General features: G+C 38.7%; 1 long non-coding RNA gene across 2 annotated transcripts; it reads right to left on the reverse strand.

Moving 5' to 3' along the window:
* Positions 1–6,337: 6,337 nt before the first annotated feature.
* LOC131218425 (uncharacterized) lies at positions 6,338–9,508 on the reverse strand. Of its 2 annotated transcripts, XR_009157728.1 has the most exons (4): positions 9,364–9,508; positions 8,248–8,609; positions 8,083–8,150; positions 6,338–6,683 (listed from the first exon to the last, which is right to left on the reverse strand). It is a non-coding gene; the product is annotated as an uncharacterized LOC131218425 (long non-coding RNA). The 2 variants fall into 2 exon arrangements; XR_009157727.1 differs by lacking the exon at positions 9,364–9,508 and having other exon boundaries at positions 8,248–8,675.
* Positions 9,509–16,330: the final 6,822 nt, after the last annotated feature.

Raw genomic sequence — 16,330 nt, forward strand, 5'->3', positions numbered from 1 at the left:
AGAAACATCTCAGACCCTTAGTTAGATGGGACGTCCAAGCCCACCTTGATTGGACATTCAAGCCCACCATGCATGTATGGTTTGGGTGGCCTCCACAATAGCTTTTCCATGGAAGTCTAAGTGAACTCATAGGTTTGAAATTTTTTTAACCTATCACGATGGACCCCACATGTTAAATCAGGGCCATAAACCCTTTGATTAATTTGTATGAGCTGAAATATGGATAGCCTATGTTGTTGTCCAGATTTCGGGCCCAGTTAAAGCATGAGTTTTAAGCTACTATTGAAATTACGGTAATGACCTCTTTAGTCGAAGTGAGAATATGCCAAGATGTCCTAAAGGGGGGTGAATAGGACTTTTTAATATTTTAAGATGATTTAAAAACTATCAACCCTATCCTGAACTAACATGCAGATAGCAGGATAACTTGAATGTAACTCTAATGGCTTCCAAGCCAAATAGAGGATCCAATCATAAGACTATTCAAAACATAAACAAGATGTATAACATGGTTCATGATGGATGTGACTGTGTGTGAGATGTGATTCTAATTAGTTCTAGGTATTCATGTAAACATGCATTATGAGAACATTCAGAGAATTCATACAAGCAGTAAAGTAAATAGCAATCCCAAACACAGTCATTTTTATAGTGCTTCAACTACGGTAGACGCACTCAACCCTTGAGTGTACTAGTCTCACTAACAGAGGTTTCAAATCAGGTTCACCTCAAACCAGTATAACCTACACAAGGCTAACTTTAGGATTTACACAAGGTACCTAGCATGTCCCCATGAGACACAAGTTTATGCCCCACATAGGAGCAAGGGTCAACACACAACACCCAGATTTTAGGCCACACAGGATAAGGATCCACACAAGGAACCTAACAGTTTATGCCCTACACAAGAGCAAAGGTCAACACACAACACCTAGGTTTTAGACCATACAGGTCAAGGACCTACATAAGGACCTAAGTTTATGCTCTCCACAGAGCAAGGGTCAACACACAACATCCCCACGTACTCTCCCATCGGAGGCCTCCTATGAGGACTTGAAAGGGGTGAGAATCACCTGTGACGCAATCCTACACAAGGAATGATCAGCAGGGTCTCTGGACTCTAATGACTTATAGATAAGCAGATGAGCCGCATTTAGCACGTTGATGAAGATCTCCTCCTTTTGTTGTGAAGAATCTTCATCTCCCTTAAACCGAAACACAAATGATGCTCCAATGTATAGTGACGAGTTGGGTCAAGGTTATGTTGGAATCTTACTCTATTAAATGTTTTCCTATTTTAGAAATAGAGTGATTCCAATCATCTATGCATTTAAGGTATCCTAACTCAATGATTTGCCATTAAGGTGGTAGTTGGAGGATCCTTGAATGTGGAAGTTCATTCCCCAATCCACTCTATTGAATATCAATGATGAGGGTGGATTGGAGGATGAACTACCATGAGAGAAAAAGGCTTAGGATATATGATCTGGATTAAACAGTCAAAAGCTCTATCTATTTTCTCTAGAAACAACCTTAGGCAAGCTCTCATTAAATAGGCAAAAAGTTATAACGGAAATAAAGCAGTCATATTTTTTATTGAGTTTGATATCATTGAGCATATACTCTCGATAGCATCGAATTGCTACTCGATGACACGAACTCAATCTGTCAATTGCTTTTGAATCTTTTTGCCAATTGGTCGAGGATATCGAACATTCTTCGATGTCATCGGATTTCGAACTCTGATTTCATCGACGCATGGGTCGATTCCTCGACATTTGAAAAATGTGAGAGAAAACTTGCCTTTGAAACTTAACAGGTATTGATATGATCGAACATCCCTCGATTTCATCTGAATTTGAATATCGATGATATCGATACTAGTGTTGATTCATCGATCTTTTCAGGAAATTTTCCTATAAGCTTGCTGGACAGTTTGGGTCCTATTTAGATGACATCGAGCTGGTCTCGATATGATTGATATTTGAATATTAATTTTATCGAGTGATCCTCAATACTTGAAAGAATTTACTTGAAAGCTTGCTGGACAGATTTGTGTCCTAATCCGATATCATGGAAGGTCCATCGATATCATCGAGGTTTAAATTTTGAGGATATCGAGGCTCTCTTCGAGATACTGAAAATCACATGATTTTCCTTAACTGATATTGGACACAACTGACCAATTGTCAATTTTATCGAGACGTCTCGATGAACTCGAGATTCGAAAGTCGATGATATCGAACTGGCCATCGATTCATTGACAATTCAGTCCAGGATTCTTTGTGGTTGATGGACATCTGAAGTCCTCATTTCGATAATATCGACTGGGTTTTGAGGACATCGATAACAGAGTTCGATTTCATCGAACCACTTATCGATAAATCGACAAAGGCAGAAAACTTAGAGATTTTCTGATTTTGCAAAATAGTTTTCTCACCTTAAACCCTAAGTTATTCTATCCATTTTTAAGAGTTTTATATACCTGGTGTTTTAGAACATGGGATGTGAGGCTAAGTTTTACCTTTTACGAGATCGGGCACATATCCTATTGAGGTAGACACTTGAATGATCTTCCTATGGAGCTCACTTGTCTTGCTGACTCAACACTCACGCTAATTAACAAACCAGGGCACTTTCAACTGTTTAGACCTAATTGTAGGCCTTTCAATCCCAAATTTCTTTAGGAGTTTTATTGTATGTGGATCCCACTTTGATGTAGAATGGGGCCCACACCCTATCTCCCATGATTGAGGCAGGCTAACTGCCTAGAAATTTCTGAACAATTCAACAACATAGCAAGGTGAAAATGTGCATGTTTACCTGATTTTTTGGAATACGTGGGCCACCCCAGTGAACCCCACTTCTTGTCCATGAGTAGGACCACCATTCTCATAAATTTTTCAAAGGTTTCGGTAGGTTTAGGCCCACTCCATGTGGTCCCAAACATAGGGACAACAAGATTTCTGCAACAACCAAATTTTTGTAACATGTATGGTTGCCATTTTATTTTTAAAATATTTATCACGCTTATAAAAATCTAAAATTTATTCTTGAGGTGACCCACCCTTGCTGGGACTCACCTATAAGATTTGGGGTCATTTGGGCCACTAGAAATCAGAGTGTGGTGGTTGGATTGGCCCACCTGGCTGGCCGTCCCCACCTATTTGTGGCCCACCATGATGTGTGTTTTATCCACTTCTCCATCCATTGTGGGACCCACTCAGACGTGGCCCACCTTGGTGTGGAATGTCTAAGGTGGGGTCCCACCGTGTGCATTGCATAGGGCTAGACGTCCAGCCTTTTGGACCGCCCAGCCCATTGTGGGACGCCCCATGTGGGCTGCGTGCTGGACCTTGGTCCAGCAGTATGACCCACCTAATTCTTTACGTCTCTTGGTATATTCCTATGTGGTGGAACCCTTTGGCCTGATTGCTGGGCCACTTGGACTTGGGTCCCAATTAGTTGAACATTTTTTTGGGCTCCAGCAGGCCCATAAAACTAGTGGAACAAAAATACAGTAATATATTGTAAATGTACATTGCCTTTGGGCTGAGATTTTTAGGAGTGAGGCCCACCACATAATGAGGACCTTGGAGGGATTAATTCATGCCCTTAATCCCCTAATTTTGGGCTAAATTAATGCACCCTTGAGTCTTACCATATTGGGCTATTTAGGACCATGTATGTAGTTAGATTGTTGGACTCTTTAGGCCCAAATGGGCTAGAACCTTCTTGCTAGGCCCAATGGACTCTTGGGCCATTTTCACCACAATGTTGTGTTGGGTTAGTGGGCTGGATTACACAAATGGTTGGGCCCTTAGTTGCCCACCAAATCAACTATATTCTTGAGTCAGGTTTTAGGCCCAATTTACTTGACTAGAGCATGATTTTTTTTGCCCATGTGGTTTGAGTAATGGGCTGCCCACTAGGCTCATCACAATATATGGAATTGGTGACCTTTATGTTGGGCCCTAACCTTCCCTATGGGCCCATAGTATTGCATATGGGTTGGGCTATGTGTGCTGCCCTTCGACTCCTGTTTGAGTAGGCCTTGGGTCATCTAGTTGAGGCCCAATATGGTATGTATGTGGAATGTTATGGCTGCCCTTCTCTTGTTTATGGTGATGTGTGGGCCTTGGGCCTTGATATGTGAAAGATTATTGTTTCGGCTACCTTCTTGGGAAAAATAGTGGTTGCATGTCCACATTTGTGGCCTTAAGGTAGGCCCACAAGCCTCTATGAGTGGTTAAAGGTCCACCATGGACCTTTGGTAGGCCCATTTCATTTATTTAGCCCATGTCATTGTCCTTCCTTAGCCTTGTGGGCTACCCCAGACTATTGGGCCCCCATTAGAGAATTTGTCTAAGTACCTAGACTTAGTCCCTACTTGGATAGGAGTGTACTACATTTATCGCGACATGACGCATCTTGTTCATCCTCATGACCCATATGCATCATGGCATGCTTGGTTAGCATTATGTGTGGTCATAGTTGAGCCATTGGGTAGATATGATGGCTTCCCAGAGGAATGGTGTTCCCCTCTTGAGCACGTTGGATGCTTGGAGCTGGTGGATGATTGGTATGCATGATCCATGCATCTGGCATTGCATTACATGGATATTATTCGCCCTTGCTTCATCAGGGCCGATGCCTCCACTGGTATGTCATGGATGGCCATATTAGGACAATGAAAATACCTCTTGAGCATATTAGGGCACTTAGGATGTCCTTAGGTGAAAGGCCCTAAACCTTCATGATACTAAGAAGATGCCTCAACGCTGAGACCGAGTGAAAAATATGAGATCCCGAGTGCCTTATACCGTTAGGTCATGTCTCCCATTCTAGCATGGTCAGTTGAGATGGGGTGTGGCCTTACTCGCCTGAGTGAGGGGGCAATAGCTAGGCTAAATTTGACCGGCTCGTGAATGAGTCCGCTACCGTTGAGCCTTGCTGGTGATTGGCTATCCATAGGCGGGTAGTGAGGTCTCTTACGCTCATTAGACTGTGTGGCTAGGAGAACGGCAGTCGGCTGAAATTGTATTTGACCCGGTTGGTTTCCCTATAGTGGAACTATATATGATTTGTGGACTTGATGTGAGGACTAGCATGTATTGCATTGCATTGGCATTGGCTATATAGGCCTTTTGTGCATCGCCTCGGTATGGCGCCCAGTACTCATGTATTTCTTTGCATAGCCTTGGTACGGCTTGTTGCATTTATGATTGTCATAACTTAGCCTTGGTATGGCTAGTGGCATTGATAGTGTCCATGGTTCATGCCGAGCTTCTGCATTCTCTGATATGTCTTTCCAGCACTGGTATTACACACACTGACACCGCCCTCTAAGATTTTTATAAACTTATGTATGATTGATGCGTGCAGGTGATTCTTGGCAGCCGCAGTAGCTGAGGAGCTTTTGGAGTGTGCCGAGGACCTGTTGGAGTATTTCCTTATTCTACTTATGTATTTCCCCTTTTGAGCCTGTACCTGTATAAAGCTTTTAATTCCTAGTGGATTTGTTATGTGCTCCTATGGTTACTATTTGTGGTTACTATGTTATAATCTTGGGGATGCTCTTATTGGATTCAGACTTATGTTATAAATCCTCCTTGTGCGATCCCAGGATTGGAACCTGGTGAATGGGTGCCAGGAGCCGAGAAGGGGGCACCACGGAGGCTGTTGCGGCCGGAACCGGCTATCAAGTTCTTTGTGAGTCTAGTCATCGAGTCTATGGCATGACAGATGTTAGTATCGGAGTGTAACAAGTAACCTATGGAATAACTTAGGATGAAATCACATATCTGCTGCGAGCTTAGGACAAGTCGTGTCCCGAGTGCATTTTCCTTGTTTCCGTTTAAGCCTTCGAGGTTCTGACCTCAATGCGTCCATCCACTACTAGAAAAATGGCAAAGGCTACATATAAAAGCCGTAACTAAAGACCTATGGCTACGGTTTTAGTCCGTGGCACGACCGTAGTCATAGGTGCCGTAACAATAGGTATAAAACCTATGGCTACAGATTTAATCCATAGCCATAGATTAAAATAGCTACAGATATAATCCGTAACAACTATTTCTGTAGCGAAAAGTACATACAGTTATGGATAATATTTGTAGCTAAAAGTAGTGCTCAATCCGTAGCAATATGCCAAATTTAACAACAACTATGGTCAATATCCGTAGCTATTTCTTACATTAAAAAATTTATAATTATTCATTCATTCAATTACCACCTGCATAATCATTCATTCATTCAATTACAATCTTTCATTCAATAATGAATCAATTACAATCCTTCATTCAATCAATTACAATTACAATTACAATTACAAGTACAGTTACAGTTACAGTTACAATAATATACTGAAAATACAAAGAAAATGTCATCAGGTCATCATCCTTTTCTTGGTGAGTTTGGTCCCCAACTGATGAATATCCCAAATCTGACACACGCTACAAAGATCCTCTTCCCTTTGCACCAATCTCCTTTGCATTTCTCTCTATTTTGCAAGAGGCAATACCTTTCCATCTATCCGTTCTTTTTCCTTAAAGATTTCTTGCTGCCAGTAGAGAGGATATAACCAGCATAGATTGATGAACAACCAAGAGATGAAGATGGGTACATGTTTGTACCCATTCCCAGCCGACTCCCAGTTTCCTTAGCAATTGCCAATTGATCACCTACAATGGTTTCCGTGGGGGACATTAGTGGAAACATATATATAGCAGCACTGACTGGAAGTGCGATAATACAAAGAAAACCAATTCAAACATGAAAAGAATAATTTCGACAATGAGAAAACTCGGAAAAAGGTTTCACTACTCCCAAACTTCAGTTGGGAAATCTGTAAATATAAAGGGAAAAAAGGCATTGATCAACCATTGTATTTATTGTTTGGTTGTGGATATCTCTGTTTAACCTTTTTCTCATACTATGAAATTTGCTTAGTTCTGTTAACTATTGATTCAATTCACATAAACAAAAAGAAAAGAAGTGTTAATATCACAACTGCTGGACAATACTTGATGCTAAATTCTCATGAATGAGCTACGAACTATGACACTGTAATCATCATTATCCTAACAATTCAGGGATTGGAATTTCTAAAATACAATCGAGGAAAACTATGTAGTTAAGTATGAGTTTATTTTAGGGTTTTCTCAATGTCATCAATGTTTCGAGAGAATTGAGTATTGGTTCTATAAACTATTCAGAGTCAGCAACATTTCCTGATTTACAATTCCTTGCAGTCTTGGTTGGCAACAACAAAGAATTTGCAATAAGATTCCAATCATTTTTTTCAATAGTGCACTCATTCATATGTATTTGTCTTGTATAGAAAACAATTCACGATACCAATAAAGCTCAATTGTAACAGGTTCTACCTCAGGTACATCAGGTGCATGTGTCTCTACGTAGAACATGTAAAAGATGTGCAAGGTTCCACATTCCAAAAGACCTCCAAAAACAATTAGAATTCCATCTCCATTGGAATGAAAATGTAAATGCAATTTGTAACTCTGGCAAAAACTTTTATGCTCTGGCAAAACAGACCAAAATTGGAGCAATACAAAGAAAAAAATGACATGAAAAGGAAAATAAAGCTACCAAAATCTATGCTACCTCAACAATTTTCTCCATTAGAACTATGGGCTAGAAATAGACAGTTGAGAATGAATTAATGCCATTTCTAAGATTACATCATGATCTGCTTAGTTGCAGAATTGAAATGGACTGCAAATTGAATTTGAATGACAAACTTTTACAAATCATTCCACATCAAGAAACCTTAGAAGCTACTAAGAAATTTCCAACCCATAGTGACAGATGATTGATTTGCAGGATGAAGGAAATCCATATTAAATCAGTTAGTATAAGGAAGAAAACAAATAGATTGTGGTTGCTACAAATATAAACAACAAAAATGGCAATATCTTTGCATTGTTGTATATCAAGAAGCTTCACAGTAAGCTAGAAATTCATCACTAACAGTAACAGATAATCAAAATAGCTATAAAAGAAAAAAAATTGTAACTTGTTTATATACAATATTGAAGTTACAAACCATAAATGGTTTACCTCTGATTCTTGAAATTCAAAATGTTTAGTAGTTCCAATCATGAAAGATTCCAATTGCCACTTGAGTTCTTTAGAATCCGTACAAAAAATAAACCCAACTTCAATTCAATGAAATTATCAATGAAAATAGAGAATTATGCATGAAAAAATGTTAAAAATTTGAACCTTTTTCTATGGCACTCTTGCTTTACGCCAAAGCCTCAGCTCTTCCGGTAAGCTTCACGTCAAATTAATGTGTATGATAACCATCAATCATTTCTTAGCAATGATTCAGAATAAGAAAGAAAGAACAACCATCATACAAAGGTGTAAGACATGCAAAGTTGTAGGGCATAGAAAACAAGAATCATGAGATAAGTGAGAGTGAGTCGGCATACCTTCAGCGAGAAGTTTATACAACTTTCTTTGGTATAATGCTAGCTTAAAAAGAACACAAGACAAGCATTTCCCTGCGGGTGTTCATTTTAATAAAAGGAAAAAGGTGGCAGAAAAATTTGTATCGTTCACTCATCAGATGGGTCCACAAGCTACAAAAAAAATCTTACTGTTATGATGACTCCAAGCTACTCATTGAAACTGCCTCTAAAATTCCTTATAAAATCCGAATAGACTTAAAATAAGAGTTCAACCTCCTAACACTACATCGCATCCTAGGATATGTAGCTTTCTTGTCATGAGTTTCAGCTTCTTTTCCACTCTATTCCGAGATTCCATCTCCAATTGTAGCTGCCTTTCTAGCTCTATGAGCTGCATCTCCTCCAAAAGGAGATAAGGGAATGAGAAGAAAGAAGGATACTCAATTCAAAATCAAAGCTGACTTAGATTCCCAACATGTAATTTTAACTAAGAAATCCATCAAATTACAATACCCATGAATTTTTTACATGGGAAAAAACAGAGGAGAGTATTCAAAAAATAGAAATTAAAAAAAAAACCCACAAAATTCTACAGATTTATATAATTATAATATAACAGAAATGACAGTAGTCTTTCCAAAAAAGAAAAAAAAGAAAAGATAGTAGCAAAAGGAAATGAAGAAACATAGCTTAACATGTGGGTCCACTGTACATTTCTTTTTGTCAATGAAAAAACATAGCTTAACCATTCGGTTTGTGCTTTGGGTGTATTTAGCAGTGGACTGTCTTTTATTTATACATTCAGACAAGAGAAAAAAGGTTAGTAATCCGGCAGAGTTGATGGATGGAAGGCAGGCACTTAAGAATTGCTAAAAAAATTAATTACATACCTAGAATGCAAGTAATTAAGTTAAATTGTCCAAACCTGGAATGCACATGGATGGCAGGGCTCACACGCATGTGGAATTAGCAAATCTCTTTCCAATTTTGGCAAACTTGGTTTCAAAGACCTATTTTTCCATAGCATCAAGGTTATCCATTAGTTTCGACCGAAAAAGGAATGGTAAATCAAACTTGCATAGAAGTATGAACTCGGATTGACAATCGTAGAGATTACAAAAGAAAAAGGAAAGTGCAGATGAAATAACATTTTTCTCATCTTGCTGAAATAAAAGAATTAGTTCTTATGCCATTAGCCAAAGTAACAACATTTTTTAAAAAGAAAAAGATGTAAAAGAAACCTCTTTCAAAGCTACACCTGGAATTACAACAAAATGAAACAAAAACAGATCTTTTTTTATGATTTGTACTGGGTGAAAAAAAAAAGTTATCATGCCATAGTTTTCTATTTTCATTTCTTGGCCATTGCAGCCGAAGAAGTGACTATTATGAACTATGGAACTGTTCTCTTCCAAGAAACAGAACATGGAACTGCGAACCATGATTTTTTTTAGATGAACTGTATTTTTTATTTTTTATTTTTGAAAAATAAATGAAACAAAGTATGGAACTGCTCCAAAACAGATTCATCGGAGGAAAAAAAATAGAACTGTAATCTTTTATAATTTTGAGATGACATGATCCCAACAACACATCAGCAATCTATATGGAAAAAAGAATTAATGAATTATGAAGATTTTGTCCCTTTTCGAAAGATTATCGAGAAAAGTAAATCGATTCATCTACAAACCTGGAGTGTAAATCGATTCATCTAAATCATCATCCTGTTGAACAGAAATGCAATGATTAGTATCCATGAGAACATCCCGAACCAGACAGAATGACTTGATAATGAGTTCTTCAAGGAGCCATCATCAACGTGTCTGCAAAACTATGTGTGAAACATGCCATTTTTTAATATTTGTGGTAGCATTTATGTAACTGTGTGCAATAAATGCAAGAAATAGGAGGCATGAAAGTAGGTACTTCCAAGGCAGAGGAGACTGGCTTTCCAGTAGTCCTCTAATATATCTAACCCAATAAATAGGAAGTAAGAAAGTAATTCTTTTAGGATGTGAAAGAGAAAAACAGAGGCATTAAAAAAGGAGCTTCCTATAACTAATGAAATTCACTATGATAGTAAAAAAAACTAACTCCAATTGCCTACATTCTTTAAGGACACTTCTGGACACTCACCCATAGAACCTGGGGCTTTAAGTATAGACAACAAATTCTCTTTTGGTTGGGAACTACACCATTGGTTGCTCTCCACATGGAGCTTGTGGATGAACTACACCATTGGTTGCTCTCCACATGGAGCTTGTGGATGAACAAGAGACTCAAATGGTAAAACAAGACTCTGATACTAGCTGAAGCCAACAAAATAGAGGAGCATGGAAGTTCTTCAAGAAAATCAGGTCGCTAGGAAAGCAGTAGTAAAACTCATCAAGGTGCTAGCACTTGAGGGAGAGTATTGATGTTTCTTGTAGATTCACAAACATGCATGATCCACCGAGGTGCTAGCTGAGAGACTCTGAGCATTGGTTGACACAACTGGTTGGTGTGTAGGGCCCACTGTCATGTTTGTAAGACACCTGATCTCACCCATATAGCAAGGTGCCTCCACAATAAAAATAAGACACCTCAAAAATCAGGTAGATGGAAACATTAGATGGGCCCCCCATGAATGTGGAGGCTTTTGGGTGATTGTCATTGTTTTCTATGGTGAGGTCCACCTAATAGTTTGACTGACCTAATTTTTCAGGCATTTTTTCATGGTGGGATGACCACACTAGATGGTTTGGCTGTTACACAAACACCATAGTGGGCCGGCAGACCAAATAGTTGGATGTACAACTAGTTGTCAGGAATTCCACGCTCAGCTTCTGCTATTGCTAGAGGGCATAACGGTAGTGCGGGACATGCCATTGCAGTTATATTGAGTGGATCCACATACCTAAGATTCTGTTCACATAAAAGCTAGTCAAGATCTGCTATGAATAAAAGACAATTGCAACAAGTAAACAAGTAACAGGAGCAGCAAATTCTCAAATTCTCACTCTAACTTATAAATTTTTCATCAGAAATTCTGAAAGGAATGAATTTATAAAATCTTCATCTATTCATCCTCTATTCATTATCCTGATTAGTTTCATTCTCTTCATTTTGTTTAATGTTCTAATGTTGCCACAGTATGTACCCTTATTAGCTTGATTGTAGCTTTCTTTTCATGATAACATCACTACTAACAAAACTATAAGGCTAAGACTCATCTCAACAGGAGAGACCTGAAAAAGTAAAATAGAAAATGTTGCACACCCATGGCGGGATGTGCTCTCCCCTCGTTCCTGCAGGACCTACTATTTCCTCCCAGCCCAACTATTACATGCATGGCCAAATGGATAAGAAAGAAAAGTAGGTGATTAGGGGTCAATTGTTAGGAAAGTAGGTAGTAAGTTATTGCACACTCCTTAGCAGACTTCAACTTCCATCATGAAAGGATTATGTAAGAAAACAAAGAAAGAAAGAAAAAAAAGGAAGTAATGAAATCTTGTTTCAGAATCAAGCTAGCAAAACTAAATGTACAAATAGATGAACAGATCCAGAAACATACATGCTTCAACAACAAAATAAAAATAAAAACTTGAATCAACATGACTTAAAACCTGAAATAACATGACAAAAACTTAACATTTAAAAACCTGTCTTTCCAATGCCCAAGAAACAAAGCATCTCCTGAAGAAACTGAGTTCTGTTAATTTGATTTGTCTTGACCTTTATGTCCATCTGAAATGTAGTGATGTCATTCTCATTACCAGCAACCTGCAATGCTAAAATCACAGGTTATACTTTTCATGTTTTGTTTACGAAGTTAGACTTTAAGCAGTCCTCTTTGAGCTATATGCCAGCAACCTGGATTGTTTGTGACGCTGGGACTCTCAGCCATACTATTTTGTAGCTGGCGTTCTAGTTTCTTTCATGGCCCCATATCCTGTCGTTATTTATTTTTTAATCAGATGGGGCTGCAGACTTGCACGCCAAATGTTTTCATGGTTTTCCCCCAGCCAGATCATTTTTAAGAATAGCCACATGAAAGGGCCATCTGTAGCCCATGTTCATGATTCTCACATGCAAATCCTCGTGCAATCTAACTAGTAATTCTGGAATGCTGCATTCAGCAAAAAGAAAAAGCTTCACAAAGCTATAATGGAATCCCCAATTGGCCAAGTGGGTCAACAAATCCTAAAGAAGCATGCACCACAAACTGTAATCACACTGCAAAAATTAAATTTTGGGAGTAACCTTTGCATGTGCCTTGTAGCCAACCAGTGATTTGGTGACCTTTCATGGTACAAGCGGCCAACCAGTAATAGGAACTGTTGATACAGTGGAGTCAAGCTAAAGGTCAAGATCATGTTAGAAAATTCTGACCATCTAGTTTGAGTATCACCAGGGGAATGCAGTTGTTTGTTGCTCTCCTCTCCAGATCAACAGCCCATTGATGGTAGGGCCCTCATTCATGATTCCACAGATGTTCCAGATCATGGAGCAAAATTTGACCTTCCAGATCCTTTTAAAAGAAAAGGTTTTACAAAGCAATTAACTCCTCCAAATTCAGGTGTGTGGAAGTGGTGCGTTACCTGAAATGGTTAGATTAAATTACTCAGAGAAATGTGCATGTTAACATAGTTATTATATAATACTCAGCCCAAATTGCTGGTATTTGTAGATTTAGAACTGTAACCTTACTACTAAACAGTCTATGATCTAATATAAAAGAAATGATCAAATGGGAATGACAACTCACAATTATAACCAAAGCCTAGAGTTCTGTGATTCCGACTTTATTGAATTGACTTATTACAAATTTGATTGAATTGAGAATCCAAACACAACCAAAATGTACATGAAAACACAATATGCATCAAAGAATGACATTGGAGCCCTAAAGATGCACGGATGCATTTTGTTAAATAACAATGTTGCCATCTTATAACCAGCTATTGCTTGAATCAAAGCCCTTACAAGGGCACACGAGAGAGTATTATGTCTTAACTCTTACAAGGGTCATCATGTGTCTCACATATGGTTACACAATTTTGTTGGAAGGAAAGAAAGAACCCAAAAAAAGAAAAAAAAGAAACGGTAAGATAGAAACAAAGAAAAGTTCATCTCTTGAAATTACTTCTATCCAAATAGATTCCCACAAATAAAAATGCATCAATATTATAAATAGAAAGTACATCTGAGTACCTCTTGTTTGACATTATTAAGGTGATCGATATACTCCCTATCATCCCGGTCCTTGGGCTGCAAACAGAAAGATAACGTATCATAAGACAACTGTAGCACAAGCATTGAACTGAAGGAAATCACACCTCAAGGCCAAGATCTTGAGCTCGAACCTTTTTGGTGTTGACATCTTTGATTTTCTGAGGAGGAAGAATATCCCAATTAGTGGACATGTCCCCAGTGGTTCTTTAGAAGAAATAAAAAAGAGACTATCCAACACAAGTTCATTACTTAGCAGTACATGACATGATAGATACGTCAAGGAAACCTATTGCATCCAAAGTTACTCGAATTGCTGCAACATGGGCATCTAAAATGTCACTGCAGGGACTGACAACATCTACACCTGCTCAAGCCTAGTTGAAGCCAAGACATAATAACAGATGGGGAGAAAATCAATGTAAGATCATGTCATAAAAACTTTCTACACAACTTTTTTTATTACCCTTGCAACATCCAGTTGTGTTCATTATTAATCCTGTTATAGTACAAAGTAGCCAATGAGTAACAATGTTAATGGAATCTTTGATTCTTTCTCAATATTCAAAATCAAGTTGTAAAAATACTTAAGGCTATTGAATTATATCGTCTAGGAGATAAACTAGAAATTGGTGGCTTGCTTTTGATAAAGTAACAACTAACAATTTCCAGGATGATTAGAATTCACAAGAAAGGTTCAAATACAACCTAGAAAGATTCATATTCATCAAAGCATCATATACCAAGTCAACTGCTGATCTTTTGGAAGTGCCATAGAACTTTACGTATCTCCTGCATGAATAAAAAAAGAAGAAAGAAAATGCTAAGAGAAAGCTCATTGACAAAGACTTCCAAGAACAAATGGTAGTAATCCCATCTTCATTTACAAATTAATTTGGTTTGCCAATATAATAGTAATATTTTCAATACTGAAGAAGTTTGAAAGATCAGAACAAAGATATGTCAAGAACACCAAATAGGAATTATTGGACAGATGAGACTCCACTTAGAAAACCTCAAAATGATGAAATAACAGAGTTTAACAAAACATGGAGCAAACTCTTGAGATTTTTGAGAAAAAATTCTTTTTCTCTCTTCATCTTCATAAGCTATAACAGGTTTCAGGAGAATCCCATTTGGGTGTCTGCATTTTTTGCGAGTTTTTGGTGAGAATGAGCCTCCAGCTACACCAGTGGTAAAAAGAGATGAAGGATATTTAATAGATGGTCGGGATTGTCCTATCAAGGTAATTTTTGGTTAGTAACCAATCAATGGCTGATGCTGTAAGTGGTAAAAAGAGATGCTTAAGGATAGATGATAAATACTGAAATGGGGAGTATGGTTTTCTTTTCATTCCTTTTTTTTAACCCACCCAAATGACCAACGACGCAGTCATTATATGTGGAAAAAAAATGGACGGCTAAAAAGGAATGGCCAAATGCACTCATTCAGTGTGGATGTGTGGCCCACCTGATGAGTTGCCTCACCACCACCACCACCACCACCATCATCACTGGGCTCTGTTACATGAATCCTATTCCACCATTCTATTCTATTAAGAACCATATCCTCAACTTGATAGAAGTTGTGCTAGAAGTTTCAGGTAGCCTACCAACCTGACACAACCCTCATGACAATGCAAAACTCCCACAAGCATAAATGCATGTAATAGAAGCAGTGATAAATACCCAAAATACTATATTTTCAGCTATATGATCAAAACAAATAAATCCAAATTATATTACAATAAATGGGATTACCATACTAAACTTCTTCTTTTATTGATCTAAGAGCTTTTTTTTTACCATACTAAACTGTTAAGAGTACTGACAAGGAGAAATTAAAAAGTTACCCCAACTTCATAGCTCTTGCTGGTGTCTCATAGTTTTGTTCCTGAGGCTGGCTTAGTTGGAGATGGACAGGTACACATTCAAACAAACAACAAATAGATCTATCATCACGCACCTGAGCAAAGAAGAAATTACAATCGGACGAAGGTTGCGGCTAATGGATGAGCCGAGGCGATGACGAGGGTTGGATGAAAGGGCTTTTCAAAACCCTAGCACAGGGTGTGCTCACAAATCAATTGCGGGTTTGCAGCGAAAGGGGGTTTTGAAAACCCTAGCGAGCGAGAGAGAGAAAGAGAGAGATAGGGGGGGGGGGGGGGGGGAATGGGCCAAGAGATAAAGAGAGGATGAGGGAAAGGGAGAGGTTGAGTGCGAGAGAGGGGGGGGGGGGGGGGGGGGGGTGGGCCAAGAGACAGAGAGAGGGTGAGGGAAAGGGAGAGGCTGAGTGCGTGAGAGAGAGAGAGAGAGAGGCTGAGGAGGGAGCGGGGGAGATCGAGAGAGAGAGAGAGGAAAAGGGAGAGGCTGAGTGCGAGAGAGAGAGGCTTTTGGTTTTGGGAGATGGGTGTGCGCACGCAAGAGAGAAAGAGGGTTTTGGTTTTGGTTTTGGTTTTGGGAAATGGGTGCGCGAGGGAGATTAGTGCAGACGGGGATTGGGTATCGGGGGTGACAGACAACACTTTCATTGCTTATTTATAGAACCCGTGGGGCCCACCGTAATGTATGTTATTTATCCACTCTGTCCATTCATTTTAACGGCTCATTTTAAGGGTTTATCTAAAAAGGATTCAGATCGAAGCTATAAGTGGACCACACAGCATATTAACAATAGAAATT

Source organism: Magnolia sinica, chromosome 11 (assembly GCF_029962835.1).
Source record: "Magnolia sinica isolate HGM2019 chromosome 11, MsV1, whole genome shotgun sequence".
Classification (NCBI taxonomy): Eukaryota; Viridiplantae; Streptophyta; class Magnoliopsida; order Magnoliales; family Magnoliaceae; genus Magnolia; species Magnolia sinica.